Consider the following 14,455-nt stretch of genomic DNA (forward strand, 5'->3'; position numbering starts at 1 on the left):
TAATATAGTTATTTCAGTACCACCTGACTCAATTCGACTTCACTCCTTTACGTTTTTAAAACTTTTATTTATTTAATAAAAGAAAAGCCGCTGAAGTTGCTAATAAGAACTTTATAACGTTCACGAATGGTTTCAGATTTTATTTGAGGTCATATAGAGAGGCAGCATCAAATGATCGTGATTTTTATTTATATTAACCTTACAATATCTTTTGAAGACAAAATGTATTCCGTTCAGTTGACTTCCCAAATTCATTGCCGTCTCTTACAGTTTTCAATTGTCATCAGACACCATTAAAAGTTTTAGAACTTTTATCAAATGGTTTAAATGGCTCTGAGCACTATGGGACTTAAAATCTAAGGTCATCAGTCCCCTAGAACTTCGAACTACTTAAACCTAACTAACCTAAGGACATCACACACATCCCTGCCCGAGGCAAGATTCGAACCTGCGACCGTAGCAGTCGCACGGTTCCGGACTGAAGCGCCTAGAACCGCAAGGCCACCGCGTCCTGCTGAACTTTTATCCATGATGTATGCCATCTGATGTGGAGTCGCAAGGCTCTTCGAAGCAGGCCATAGAAAATAAAAATAGAAGCACCACAAAATGAGATTGATAACAGTTGTTTCTGTGAACCTATACTAAAATTTTAATTTCTTCTCTCTGAACTTTAATTCGCTTTGCAAATTTCGCCTTAACTGACAGCTTATTCAGTGTACAGACCGAATAGGGTACAACTATGTTCCACGCCCTTAGCAACTGTTGCCGTCCTTTCGCGTTCTTCAACCCTTAACTGCAGTTTAGGTTCCGTAGATGTTGTAGACAACCTCCCACTCCCTGGGCTTTGTCTCTGTTAACTCCAGGATTTCAGATGCTGTCTGTCAATCAATATTGTGAAAAGCTTCTTCTAAATCTAAAAATGCTATAAATGTGGGATTCGTATTTTTAATCGATCTTACAAATCGTAGGGCGGTATTACCTTGAACGTTCCTACACTTCTGTGGAGTCGTAATTGACCTTTCCCCAAGGCGGCTTCTACGAGTCATTCCATCCTTCTGCAGAAAAGATGTGTTAGTCTTTTGCTAACTTGTTATCGAGCTCATGGTTCGGTAATACATCTGTGAGCGCCGAGCGTTTTCGGTACTGGTTTTTACACGAACACTTTCGGAAGGGTAATGCCTCCGAATTTTGGATGTGAATATTTTTAACGCCTTTTAAGTGAAATAAACTTTATTAACATTCTGCAACTTTATTCTTCATGTTTACATATTTATTCCTCAACGTTGTCACCTGGGCGACGAGAACGTTTCTCCCAAACGGAGACCAGTTTGTTGATACCGTCACTGTAAAATGCTTGACTTCGTTGACTAAGTCACAACCTCAAATCCTCTCGCACCGCTTCATCACTAACAAACTGAAGTTCATAAAGGTGATCTTTAATTTTTGGAAACACATGAAAATCGGATGGCCAAGTTGGAACATTGAGAGGATGTTCAGTGTCAGTGAATTCAATATGTCGTATTGTTGCAGATATCACAGCACTCGTGTGTGGTCGGGCATTGTCATGCTGAAGGAGAACGTGGTTCTCTTGTGGACGAACGCTTCGTATTCGTGCTTCCAGTTTTCTGAGGAATTACAACACGCTGTTTCTTATCTACTGTCTGCCATGTTACACGTTACAATTCGGAGCTATCTAGCGGAAGAAGGTTGCAACATCGTCAACAAAGCAGGAAGGTCGACCAAATAATATCCATGCCATGCAATACCACAACCGATACTGAGAACAGAATAAAAGATTTTGAGGCATTACTTTTCAGCACGACTTCGTACAGCCTTCTTGAAACCTGAGGGTATTTCACCTGCTTCGCTTCTCATACATGTCCGGCGCTGTAGCTGAGTGGTCAGCATATCTGATGCTGTGCGGAGCGACCAGTTTTAATACCCAGTACTGTTAACAGTATTTCCTCAGTCGGAGAACTCAGTCTCACGCTGCCAATATGGAGTTACTTGCGTGAAACCCAGCGACTCATGCGTCTGGGAAGATAGCAACGAAAAAAAGACCGCTGACTGACCCCGTGCTTCTCCACATATCCGTCGAATGACGGATATGGCACAGGATGAAATGGCAGTCTGCCAGTACTGAATGACCCATCAGGATCAGTACACAAACCTGTTTATATGTCCTGTATACTTCATGGAAGGTTTCTGTCATGGTAGGATCGCCAAAGGAAATTAGTAATTCTGAAGAAATCGCTACTTTATGTAATTTATTTTGTCTTAGATCTTTCAGTCAAACGGCTCTTTCACATCCCTAATCTCTTGTTAATTCACTTCCTCTTGTATTTCCATGTTGTTGTCATCAATTTTCGTCCCGTTAAATACCATTTTTACATACCTTCTTCCAACTGTCAGATTCCTTTGCTATATACTTTTCCCTCTGAGCTCTTGATTCAAAATGGTTCAAATGGCTCTGAGCGCTAAGGGACTTAACATCTGTGGTCATCATTCCCCTAGAACTTAGAACTACTTAAACCTAACTAACCTAAGGACATCACACACATCCATGCCCGAGACAGGATTCGAACCTGTGACCGTAGCGGTCACGCGGTTCCAGACTGAAGGCCTAGAACCGCACGGCCACACCGGCCGGCGAGCTCTTGATTTTCATAGAGTCGATTCCCTCTTCTTCAATGGTTTCCTACAAGTGGCATGTGTTTCTCCTATGAACACATGTGCTGCTACAGAGTTAAATAGCTCCACTAGCCTTTTCTGCTTTGCCTCTTGTACATCCCAGCAATTTCAGTGTTGAGATCCTGGACATCAATTTGCATGTCACATTTACTGCATTTCCATATTTTCCAATCTGATTTAATACCTCTTGTCTGATTCAATGATTTATGTTGGCCGAAGTCTTTTTTAATAGTTTCTTTCTGCTTTTATCCTTCGAAGCTACTCATTCCTGCTTCACATTTCCTCTGTCTCAGTTACTCGTTGCCTACTGCTGTTTGTGGAACTCCCGACTATTTCTGGTTGTTCTAACTTTCCTGTATCCCATCTCTTTAATTAAGTACCTTTTGTAATTGTTTGTTTTAGTTTGCAATAATTAACCAAAAATACAATCAGAGTGCACATCTGCAATGTTATTCAATTTAAATCTGGGTTTCTAAAAGCGTATCTTACTTTAGTATGACCTATTTCAAACCTTCTATTAACTGCAAGCACTTGGATGGTTGACCATCCGGTCTGCCCAGCATTGTTGGCAAGTGGGGTGCACTCACCCCTTGTGAGGCCAACTGAGGAGCTACTTGATTGAGCAGTAGCAGCTGCGGTCTCGTAAACTGACGTGCTGCTAGCAGAGCGGTGAGCTGACTACATGCCTCTCCGTATCCGCATCCAGTAAAGCCTCCTCCTAAGGATGACACGGCGGCCAGTCGGTACGATTGGGGCTTAATGGCCTGTTCGGGCATAGTTTAGTTTTTTAATACAGACTTTTAAACCATTTTCTTGAAAGAAAAACACCTGACTGCACCATATTTTTTCCTTTTCCTGAGAGCTGCCTAGATAGATTATAAAATCACTGCTCAAAAATGGTTCAAATGGCTCTGAGCACTATGGGACTTAACTACTGAGGTCATCAGTCCCCTAGAACTTAGAACTACTTAAACCTAACTAATCTAAGGACATCACACACATCCATGCCCGAGGCAGGATTCGAACCTGCGACCGTAGCGGTCACGCGGTTCCAAACTGACGCGCTTAGAACCGCACGGCCACTCCGGCCGGATAAAATCACTGCTCTTGTCAGGCAAGTTTCTCTGATCGAGTCCCGGTCGGCACGAAGTTGTAATCTGCTAATAATTTTCAAAACTGCGTACGTTCTGCTGCAGAGTGCTCGATTCATTCTGAAAATTTTGCGCTTATAACTAACTGAAATTGTGTGTTTCAATGAGGACTGACGACTTTTTGTATATTTCGCAGTTTAGAACAACAGCAAATATGTTTTGATAAACCTTCCGTCGGGTCTGGGCGATGGAAATGATAAACGTCAAAATTTTCTGTCAATTATTTATCAACAATGGACAGAAATGGCGTTTTCTAGCTAGTAGCTTTTCTCTACGAACCCTTTTGATTGTTGTGTGTTTCAGAGCGACGGCTCTGTCGTCAAGATGTGTGCTTATTACTTAATTTGATACACGGCACCCGTTTCCGTTTTGAATACCGGAGATATGCTTACAAGTACATATGCGGATAGCTAGGTTTTCCGGAGGATTTGCAGACACTATCTGTGCAGCGGTCACCCATGTCTCGGAACGAAGGGAAGGCTTTCATCGAGCTAACGGCGTCGACAAGTCACTGATTTCAAGCAGTCGTGTCCGCATCTTTCCTGAGACCGCCAGTACATAACGAGCCTGCTCACTTTCTGTACTTATTACCAATACTATACCGTCACTCTTCCCAACGTACTGAAGCCATCACATCATCAATAGTTAGGTCAGTACTTTCATTTGGAAACGCCATTTCAAGAAGCCAAGGTGTCGAAATACAGTTAAGCATTTGCCACTAGTATTTTATTAACTATGACTGTCAAAAAGAGTAACAAAAGAAAAGAAACGGCTAAGTGAATAGCTGAGGAAAATTATAGCATGTTAATTTGCTCACTGAAATTCGGTATCTCTTACAGCTGATGAAAAATTATTAGTGATGTCACGACACAGAATGGAGCATGAAGACATGGTAATTAGAGGGGAAATTGCCGTTGAAAAAAGGTTGGGAGTTGGAAAAAGGTTAGGAGTAACTGAAATTTCTGGCGACAGGAAGGACATTTGAGTGATATTTAGTGTTATAATATCACCACATGGCAGCAGCATGACTGTCGCGAAAAGCTGGAAAACAATTATATGTGTCACGTAATAATGTTTTTAGTTAATTACAGAAAAGTAAAGCTACAATTTTTTTGTGTTTTGTGATTATTTTGTATGGCGTGAAGATCTATGTTAATACTTATAATAGAAGCTGTGTCCAACAGAATCATTTACGAACCAAATTCTGGAATGTTAAACATAATTATTATTGTGTAAACTTGCCTAAAACTTTACATTAAAATACTTTTCAAACAACTGAAACTGGAAACAAGGTTCTTGTTTAGTACGCAGACATATGTGCAATGATAGGCGAATCCTGAGGCCAAACAGTACCTTCTGCTTATGTATATACTACAAAACGTGGATTTTTATTTGAAAAGTTTACCTTTGTCGTGTTAAACACCACCACGTCTCCTGCCCTTTCTTCAGAAGCAAAATAAGCATATGGATCTGTGTTTCCGCGAGCGTGACGCACACACCATTGCTAAGGAGTGGGGGAGGGTAGCAAAGTACCCGCCGAGAGGCGGGTGGGAGAGAGGGGAGGGTGAAGGATACCCATCCTTTCGGACCAGCTAAACCCTTTCGTGAACCGGCTACGTCCACAAAACTCCGGAGGCCGTAATCTTCGTGTCAGCATGTCTCTGAACACCCGCATTTTTTTCAACTGCGGATTTATTTTGTTTTCAACATAACTTCATAAGCAGTAAAAAACTGCTTTCGAATGTAAAATGCATTTATTTCCGTTTCCAATATATTGATCATTTGTTATAGTTGTCTGATATCAAGTATGAAATTGATACGCCGAGTATGAATGCGTTGTTTTATAGAAATTTTGTTATTTAAGATTGGGATTCACTTGATCATGGAACGTTTCAATAGGACATATAATCTGCTCAGCCCAAAAATTTTGATGAAAGTCAAAATATGATTTTTCAAGAGTGTAATAATGAAGTCAAGAGGAAATTGAAGATAAAGATAAAGTTAATTCTTACGATGTAGAAGGAGTTTGGCGGAAAGATTCTGAACAGAGGAAGATGACACTTAAGGTAACAAACGTTAGTGTAACGGAAAGTAACGGAAAGTAGAAAGAGACACAATGGAATAACGTATACTTATATGGATATACACTCCTGGAAATTGAAATAAGAACACCGTGAATTCATTGTCCCAGGAAGGGGAAACTTTATTGACACATTCCTGGGGTCAGATACATCACATGATCACACTGACAGAACCACAGGCACATAGACACAGGCAACAGAGCATGCACAATGTCGGCACTAGTACAGTGTATATCCACCTTTCGCAGCAATGCAGGCTGCTATTCTCTCATGGAGACGATCGTAGAGATGCTGGATGTAGTCCTGTGGAACGGCTTGCCATGCCATTTCCACCTGGCGCCTCAGTTGGACCAGCGTTCGTGGCCAACACCGCGGTTCCTGGTGTGTCCGCTGTGCCGTGCGTGTGATCATTGCTTGTACAGCCCTCTCGCAGTGTTCGGTGGGTAGTATGGTGGGTCTGACACACCGGTGTCAATGTGTTCTTTTTTCCATTTCCAGGAGTGTAAGTTCTGGCAATACCGGCCATGACCTTCTTCTTCTGTGCGAATGCACACATTGAAATACCCCTTTGGAAAATTTATGAATTACAGTGCTGATAAACCTGTTACATTATTTGATTTTCAAACAGCTGAGCAGAACTGAACGTACTCAGACATTTCGCTCTTTATCTATTCTGATCAACACTAAACTGACACAATATTTTTAGCGCAACGCAATCTGACTTTCAATAATATCTACAAAAGAATGGCCCTGACTAACAATAACGTATACCTTTCATGAATCACTTACCTCACAAAAATCTTCGTTACTCGAACTACTGCAATACAGCGAGCGCCAATACTGCCAGTTAAATAAAAGATTCTAACTACTGAAGGCACTAACTACTGATAGGCATACTTACCAAATGAAAGATTTTGATAGATAACAAACAATGTATTTACCTTAATAGTGTTCAAAAGTCATAATATATATATCAGTTCATGACATCCTGTCTTACAAATTTACTGTCTGATGGACACACGTCCAGATCATCCGCTCTCAAAACTCCGCCATCTCTCTCCCCATATCCACCACTGCTGGCGGCTCACATCCAACTGCGCAACGCTACGCGCTGTTCACATCCAACTGCCCAACACTACAATAGCGAATATTGCAACAATGCCAACCAGCCACAGACTGCACACAGCACAGTCAGTGATTTTCATACAGAGCGCTACGTGGCGTTACCAACATAAAAACCTAAACAGCCTGCTTATAACATATCACCCGAACTCTTGCGTTTGGTAAGAATGTCTTCCACGAGTAATGAGTGTGTTGGGTAGGGACATTACGAATGTAGTGTGTGGACATATAAAGTGAGTATGGATCTCGCGGGAGGCTTGTGACACATAGTCCCTGCAGTCACACTATTCTCTGTGCCCTCGGTGGCTCAGATGGCTAGAGCGTCTGCCATGTAAGCTGGAGATCCCGGGTTCGAGTCCCGGTCGGGACACACATTTTCACCTGTCCCCATTGATATATATCAACGCCCGTCAGCAGCTGAAGGTATTAATATATAATTCTAATTACAATAGAATAATGTTGGACCTTTACAGAGAATATATTTCAAGGCCCACATATTATTCGAAAGCTACCTGGACATACAGGTGCGGTGAAAGCAGGGAGAAAGCCTTAGAATTCTTGAGTTTCAACGTAGGTGACGACATTTTGTTCATAACATACCTGTATAGAATCAGTACACTGATAGCGTCAGAGCTTCACTTAAGGGCGAGAGGCGTTACTGAAGTCTTACAGGCCTCTTGTTATTGGCATTAACAAAAGTAACAGACAAAGTTTGGAAGAACTTCGGGGAACTGACAAATTTCGTCTCTTAATGTATATAAAACGTTCCAAATTCATCATAAGGTGTCCGTCGTGTGACTCGCAATGAAAGGAGTCGACTGGAGAAGATAACGGAGATTTAAGAAATATTTTCTGTATTTGTAAAAACTGTAATGTCTACTGCACTCTCGGAGAAAATGTTACAGTAGATGTGGAAGTGTTCTGTGGAAGGTGCAGCTGTCGCCAACAACTCAAACAAATATGGCATTGAGATATATGCACTTGGGAGGCCCAAGGTATTTTACTCCAATAATTTAGAAAGATACACTGGGTTTCAATCAGAAGACTTATACCACGTAAGCAACAAACATTTTGATGTGAGTATGCGTCAATTTTTTTATAAGTCAGGTCAAATTCTGACGGCAACCAGCAGGTTTACCGGTATTGGCTTCATGGAAGAGTTAGGAAAAAACTATCTTTTTTTGTGTAGGGACAGTGAAGAAATACAAGCGTGAGGTTCAAAAGGAATGTTCGCAGTTCCCTGTTTGGCTACCAGAAAGGCTGTACTCTCTTTTCCTATGTTTCTAAAGAAGGAATGCGTAGGCTCATGGCAACAGGCATAATAACTCAGTAGATGATGACACTGATGATAAACACACCCCATGCCTGTATTATTTTATAAGGTCACTAAATTTGGAGTCGACAAGACGAATAAGTTCACCCCTTCGTCCAGCGTTTGCAAGAAATGTGTACCATTGGCCAAATGGAATGATCAATATGACAGGAATTAATGCGCAAGTAATTTTATTTTAACAACAACGAAACTTTTATTAGAAGAAACGAATTTCCTAAGCCTTTATTCATGAGTTTTACCTCATTTGGTTCGAAGAACTCTGCACATTTCGTGAATTCATATCGGTTTCCAGCAGAGGATAAAACGTTAAATGCCGACGTATGAAGGAAAAGCAGAAAACGAAACCAGAAATGAAGAAAATTGAAGTGAGATCAAGAATGCACAGTAAAGAACAAACTGATACAATATTGTTAGAAAATGTGTCAAAGGTCAACCTCTTTGATGTATACTGACGTAGCAAATGTCTTGGGAAATTGGGGCACAGATGGCACAGGTGTGTTTTATGCGCACCACACTCGCCCTAAGCCAGCTGCAGTTCTATAGGAGACCTTGTGAGAAAAGGTTGTGCACGTGATTTGAGTAACATGCAACGTTGTCGTGAGATGACGCCTTACAACGGGGTATGCTGTTCGGTGCCCAAAGGATGGGAATCTCGATTTCGGCGCAGGAATTTGGCTCCACGCTTTCAACCGTGTCCTAGGTGTATCGTGAATGGCTGAAAGAGGGTGTCACACACCGCGATAGACGAACTACTGGCCGTCCAACCACCTTCGATAACGGTGGCCGGCGACATCTTACACGGTCATCAGTGGTGTCAGAAGGGCAAGAGTGCAACAAATTACGGCTCAATTCAAAACTGGAGGTGCTAGGCACGTCTGCCAGTGGACAATCTGTAGGAACATGAGTTACATGGAGAATGGCAGCTGGTGCCGCACACGGGTGCCACTGTTAACGCAACGTCATCGAGCACAACGGCCGGCATTTGTCACCAGTCACCGAGAATGGACACTGGACAGTGGTGTAACGTGATATGGTCGAAGGAATCACGATTTCAACTGCACCATACCGATGGGAGGCACCGTGTGTGGTGCAGACCTCAAGAATCGATAGATTCCGTCTGCCAAGGAGCTGTGGACCGACGGGTGGTGTCTCTATTATTGTCTGGGGTGAATTTTCCTATCATGGAATCGACTCCCTAGTTGTTCTGAAAGGGACTTTGAATGGTGCGTGGTATGTTGAGCTGCTCAGGAACCATCTCCATCCAATTTTGGCCTTCCAGCACCCAGACGGCTCTGCGTGATTCAAAATGATAACATCTGTTCCACATCGTCCGGAAATGGTTTCACGATCATGCAGAGGAGGTCCAAAGACTGAGATGGCTACCCCATAGCCCAGATTTTAACCCCATCGAGCCTATCTGGGATGTAAAGGAATGCATGCTGCGTGCAGTGGATCCTGCACACACGAACGGACTAGAATTGGTTGTTGATCTGCAAACGATTTGGTTTCACCTACTTCGAGGAGTACCACGGACTTTTAGACTCACTTCCACGGCGTCTCACTGCAGTCCGCAGGGCCAAAGGAGGCCCCTCGCAATTTACGTGCCTATTCCATGACGTTTGCTAAGTCTGTGTACATTGAAACTCTCGTTGTACTAATTTAAAAGTGATGTCTGGTGCTTGTAAATTTATGAATTTGTTTCTATTCGTAAATACATCATAAAAAACTGAATTGTTGAAAAAACATTATTCTGTTGTGTGTAGTTGAAATTGTTAAATTTATGTTCCTTGGGTCATAATGTTCCGATTGCTTTTAATACTAGTTTCTACACTTCTTTCATTGAGCGTCACGTTCCACTATATCGTAATCCACATACATACATATTCCATAACGATAGTGATAACTGCTTGCTTTTGCAACAATAGATGCTCTTACAAGAATGCGTGGTGTCTGTTCTTTCCTCATGTCCGAAGGATAGACACCACGCGATATCCGCAGCTGTGGCACATGTTATGTAGCTTGAAGGTGAAGGCGGGAGAAAAGAAAGGAAAGGGTAGGAACTATTGATGTCAACTGCATCGGGAATTTATGCGGAATCATTGGTGACGAGTGAAAATGTGTGCCAGACCGGGACTGGAACCCAGGATTTCCTGATTACTAACAGTTGCATTAATCATTGCGCCACCTGCACACAGTTTTTATCCCAACTTCGCCGTCTCCGCTCGCCTCCCAGCCAACCCACATTCCCACCCAGAGCCACCTATCTGCATGTTCTTCACTCTTGCTACTGTGAGATTACTGCATCCGCATCCGCACAATTAGTCCGCCCCAGGTAGCTGAGTGGTCAGAGAGACAGAATGTCATACCTAACGACCGGGGATCGATTCCCAGTTGGGTCAGAGATTTTCTCCACTCAGAGACTGGGTGTTGTGTTGTACTTATCATCATCATTTCATCCTCATGGACACTGAAGTCGCCGAAGTGGCGTCAACTCGAAAGACTTGCACCTTGCACCAGGCGAACGGTCTACCCGACGGGAGGCCCTAGCCACAAGGCATTTCTATCCGCACAATTCGTTGCCTATTGAGGTGAATCACTTGTATGAATGCATGGTGCCTGTTCTTTCGATATTGCAAAAAGACTTGGCAGGAATGTCGCCACTGTAAATAATTACAGACAGCTGTGTTCACGAGAATTTACAGTTACAAGAAAACCCTACTCTGGACGGCCATGTAGTACAACCGATAGGCAAGACCATCGTGTTAGGCGTCTGGCTGTGGCGGACCGCACTGCATCTCCAGCAGCAGTCTGAGCAACAGCTGATACCACGGTGGCACAACGAGCTGTTAAAAATCGGTTACTGCAAGGACTGCTCCCTGTAGCGTCCCTGATCCAAAACCACCGTCATTTGTGACTTCAGTGGTGTCAAGCGAGAGTTCATTAGAGTGCAGGGTGGAGATCCCCTGACGAAAACTGCTTTTGCCTCGGTGCCAGTGACGGCTGTGTCTTGGTCAGCAGGAGGCCAGTTGAGGGCCTGCAACCAAACTGTCTGCGTGCTAGACACGCTGGATCTATACCAGGAGTTATGGTCTGGGGTACGATTTCGTATGACAGCAGGAGCACTCTCATGGTCATCCCATGCATCCTAACCGCATATTTGTTCGTTTGTCTAGTGATTCGAGCTGTTGTGCTGCCATTCATAAACAACATTCCAGGAGTTATTTTCCCACAGGATAACGCTCGGCCATACACCGCTACTGTAACACAACATGCTCTACAGTCAGGGACAGCCAAGATCTCGGGTTGCGGTTCGTGCCCGGGCACGAGTGCCAAAACGCTCCGTCACGCTGCTGATTACTCCCCCTCCCCCCCCCCCCCCCACAATGCTAGCTGACTTACTTCTTACTGGCGCAAAAAATTTCACAGGTTTTGTCATTCAAGTTGCCACGTACTCGTGACTTACTTAGTTTGATAATCGATAGAAGATCGTTCACACAATTATGTCGATCGAAATATTGTAACACTTTTGCAACCACATTGTAAGGCCTTGGAAACTCTACCTTTGGAAAGCAGTGTAGATATCAAGGACAGTTTTAACGTTAAAAGATTTGTCATTACAGCTGGAATTACACTGTAGGTCAAACAGTTACATCTGCACAGGCACAAGGGCGTTTTCTACTGGACCGGCAAACGCTTTTGAAAACAGCTCGACAACAGACTCAAGATTGACAGTGTCCTCAAAACCTTTATAAAACTAACCTTGTAATTCGTTGAAGGCCACAATGAACTCTTCAAACCTCGCGTTTTCTTTAACTCAATGTGAGCTTAGGGAACTGGACTGTCTTTACCAAAATGAAATGTATTCCTTCCGCAAAGCGATTTTCTTTTTACATGCATCCCCATCAAATTATAAATAAGTTATCTTACAGTGTCTTACTGCGGGCAGTGTGCAATCCAAGTCCACTTAAAATGCGAAGTCTGCAATCCAATCCTAATGTTCGCTGCTTCATTCCTTTTTCTTCATAAATCCAATAATAATGAGTTTTAAATCGAGAAATCGTTCCAGGCATTTCCCTCGGCTTATCCAACGTACTTTGCAGTAGGACATGAAGTCTTCATACTCTTCGTTCAGTTCCATTAAAAACTATTGCAACTGGCAATGGAACAATGCGTGCGACTTCAAAAATTTGAGTTTTCGTACGTGCTCCACGCCTGAAAATTTAGCATAAAAAGCTTGTTGATGTACAGAACAATGAATCCCGTCTGCCGATAGTTGTAATATTTCGCAAGCTGATTGTCAGTTAACTCTTTAAATTCTTTCTGCATGGTACTGTAATGTCGGTTAATAGTAAATAAGCAGTGCCCATAATTTATGAGAACTGAAAATTCTCATCCCTCTCTTCTGTCATTCCCATTCATTTTGAAAGATTGTGACGATAGGTTGTTAGGCTGCATCTTTTTGTCCAAACATTCACCATACGTCCTCGGTACCACAAACAAATGGGAGGCCGGGTCTTGGCTCGCACACGGCCCGCACACGCCGCACGCGTGAATCTTGACCCACCGTGACTGGCCCTGCGCTAATGAATGTTGACATGTCGAGTGTTGACATGTTGCCTTGGCCTGTGCGATCACCAGATCGGTCTCTAGTCGTACATATATGGTACATCATTGGCGACTCCGACAGCGTCATCCACAAACAGCATTAGCCGTCCCGGTACTGATCGGTCAAGAGCATCACAATTGGAACTCCAGCCCTCAACCTGACATCCAGCATCTGTACAGCACGATAATGAACGTTTGCATGCTTGAATTCAACATTCTGGCAGATACACCGGTTTTTAATGAACCAGAATTTGTCATTTACTGTGGTTTATCTTGCACTTACAACAACCTGTGATCTTGCAATGTTAATCACTTAAATATCTTACCTAGACAAATGTATTCCAGAAATTTCATTACTCTATCTTAATTAATTTTTGACGCTGTGACTTTTTCCCGTCAGTATATTGTCACGAAATAGTCTTTGATTTTAAAAGAGAGATATCTGCGTTTCTTTGCTCGAATTTTGATCAGTACCACTATTACTTTATGTTAAATTTCATACAATAATATTTTCTTCATACAGTCTCATGGAGTTTTGCATATTGGGGGGGGGGGGTGGGGGGTCATTATGATCCGAAGTACCAAGAGTGTATACTATTTTAAGAATAGATGGGTTAGCCGCGCGGGATTAGCCAAGCGGTCTAAGGCGCTGCAGTCATGGACTGTGCGGCTGGTCGCGGCGGAGGTTCGAGTCCTCCTTCGGGCATGGGTGTGTGTGTTTTTGTCCTTAAGATAATTTAGGTTAAGTAATGTGTAAGCTTAGGGACTGATGACCTTAGCAGTTAAGTCCCTTATGATTTCACACACACAACATACGGGTTAAGGTAACTTTATTTTGTTTCCACTTTAGTATCTCATAATGTTTGGAAACATCCATTCGGAACTTGTTCCTGTTTTACAATGCGCTTCAAGACAGAAATAAAAAATTGTATAGCACTTGCTTGTAAACGTGTTATATCGGGATATTGTATGTCCTGACAGCGATATGATCTTCCCTACTTCCAGCCTGAACGTTAACTTCTTCTGTCAGCCGTGGGTGGACTTAACAATTTAAACAGAATTACGTAATATTGATGGTCTTAATCACAAAGTTTTTTGAACAAATTTATCGGTTTCGGCTATGTAGTAGGCATTCTAAGAATCTACAATAAAAGTGAAAGAAAGTAAATTACTAGCTGCTACATTAGAAGGTTAAAAACAAATGACAATAATTATAACGAAAAGACGACGTACCGCATCAGAATGAGAGGTATATTGTGTTGCAGTTGTAACAACTGTCTTATGTTTCTATCTCCTAATGTAGTAGAAGCTAATAATTTACTTTCATACACTTTCAGTATAGATTCTGGAGATGGATATGCTGTAAATTTATTCAAAAGACTTTTCAACCAAGAAACTCAATAAAAACTATAACTTGCAATTTATCAGGCAGAAAAAACAAGTGGGGAATTTGATATTTTTTCGTACCTACG

At 42.4% G+C, this 14,455-nt stretch overlaps 1 non-coding gene across 1 annotated transcript; it reads left to right on the forward strand.

The window, feature by feature from the left end:
- Positions 1–7,340: 7,340 nt before the first annotated feature.
- On the forward strand, positions 7,341–7,415 carry Trnat-ugu (transfer RNA threonine (anticodon UGU)). The gene has a single exon. It is a non-coding gene; the product is annotated as a tRNA-Thr (tRNA).
- Positions 7,416–14,455: the final 7,040 nt, after the last annotated feature.

The sequence above is a fragment of the Schistocerca cancellata genome, chromosome 2 (genome assembly GCF_023864275.1).
Source record: "Schistocerca cancellata isolate TAMUIC-IGC-003103 chromosome 2, iqSchCanc2.1, whole genome shotgun sequence".
Classification (NCBI taxonomy): Eukaryota; Metazoa; Arthropoda; class Insecta; order Orthoptera; family Acrididae; genus Schistocerca; species Schistocerca cancellata.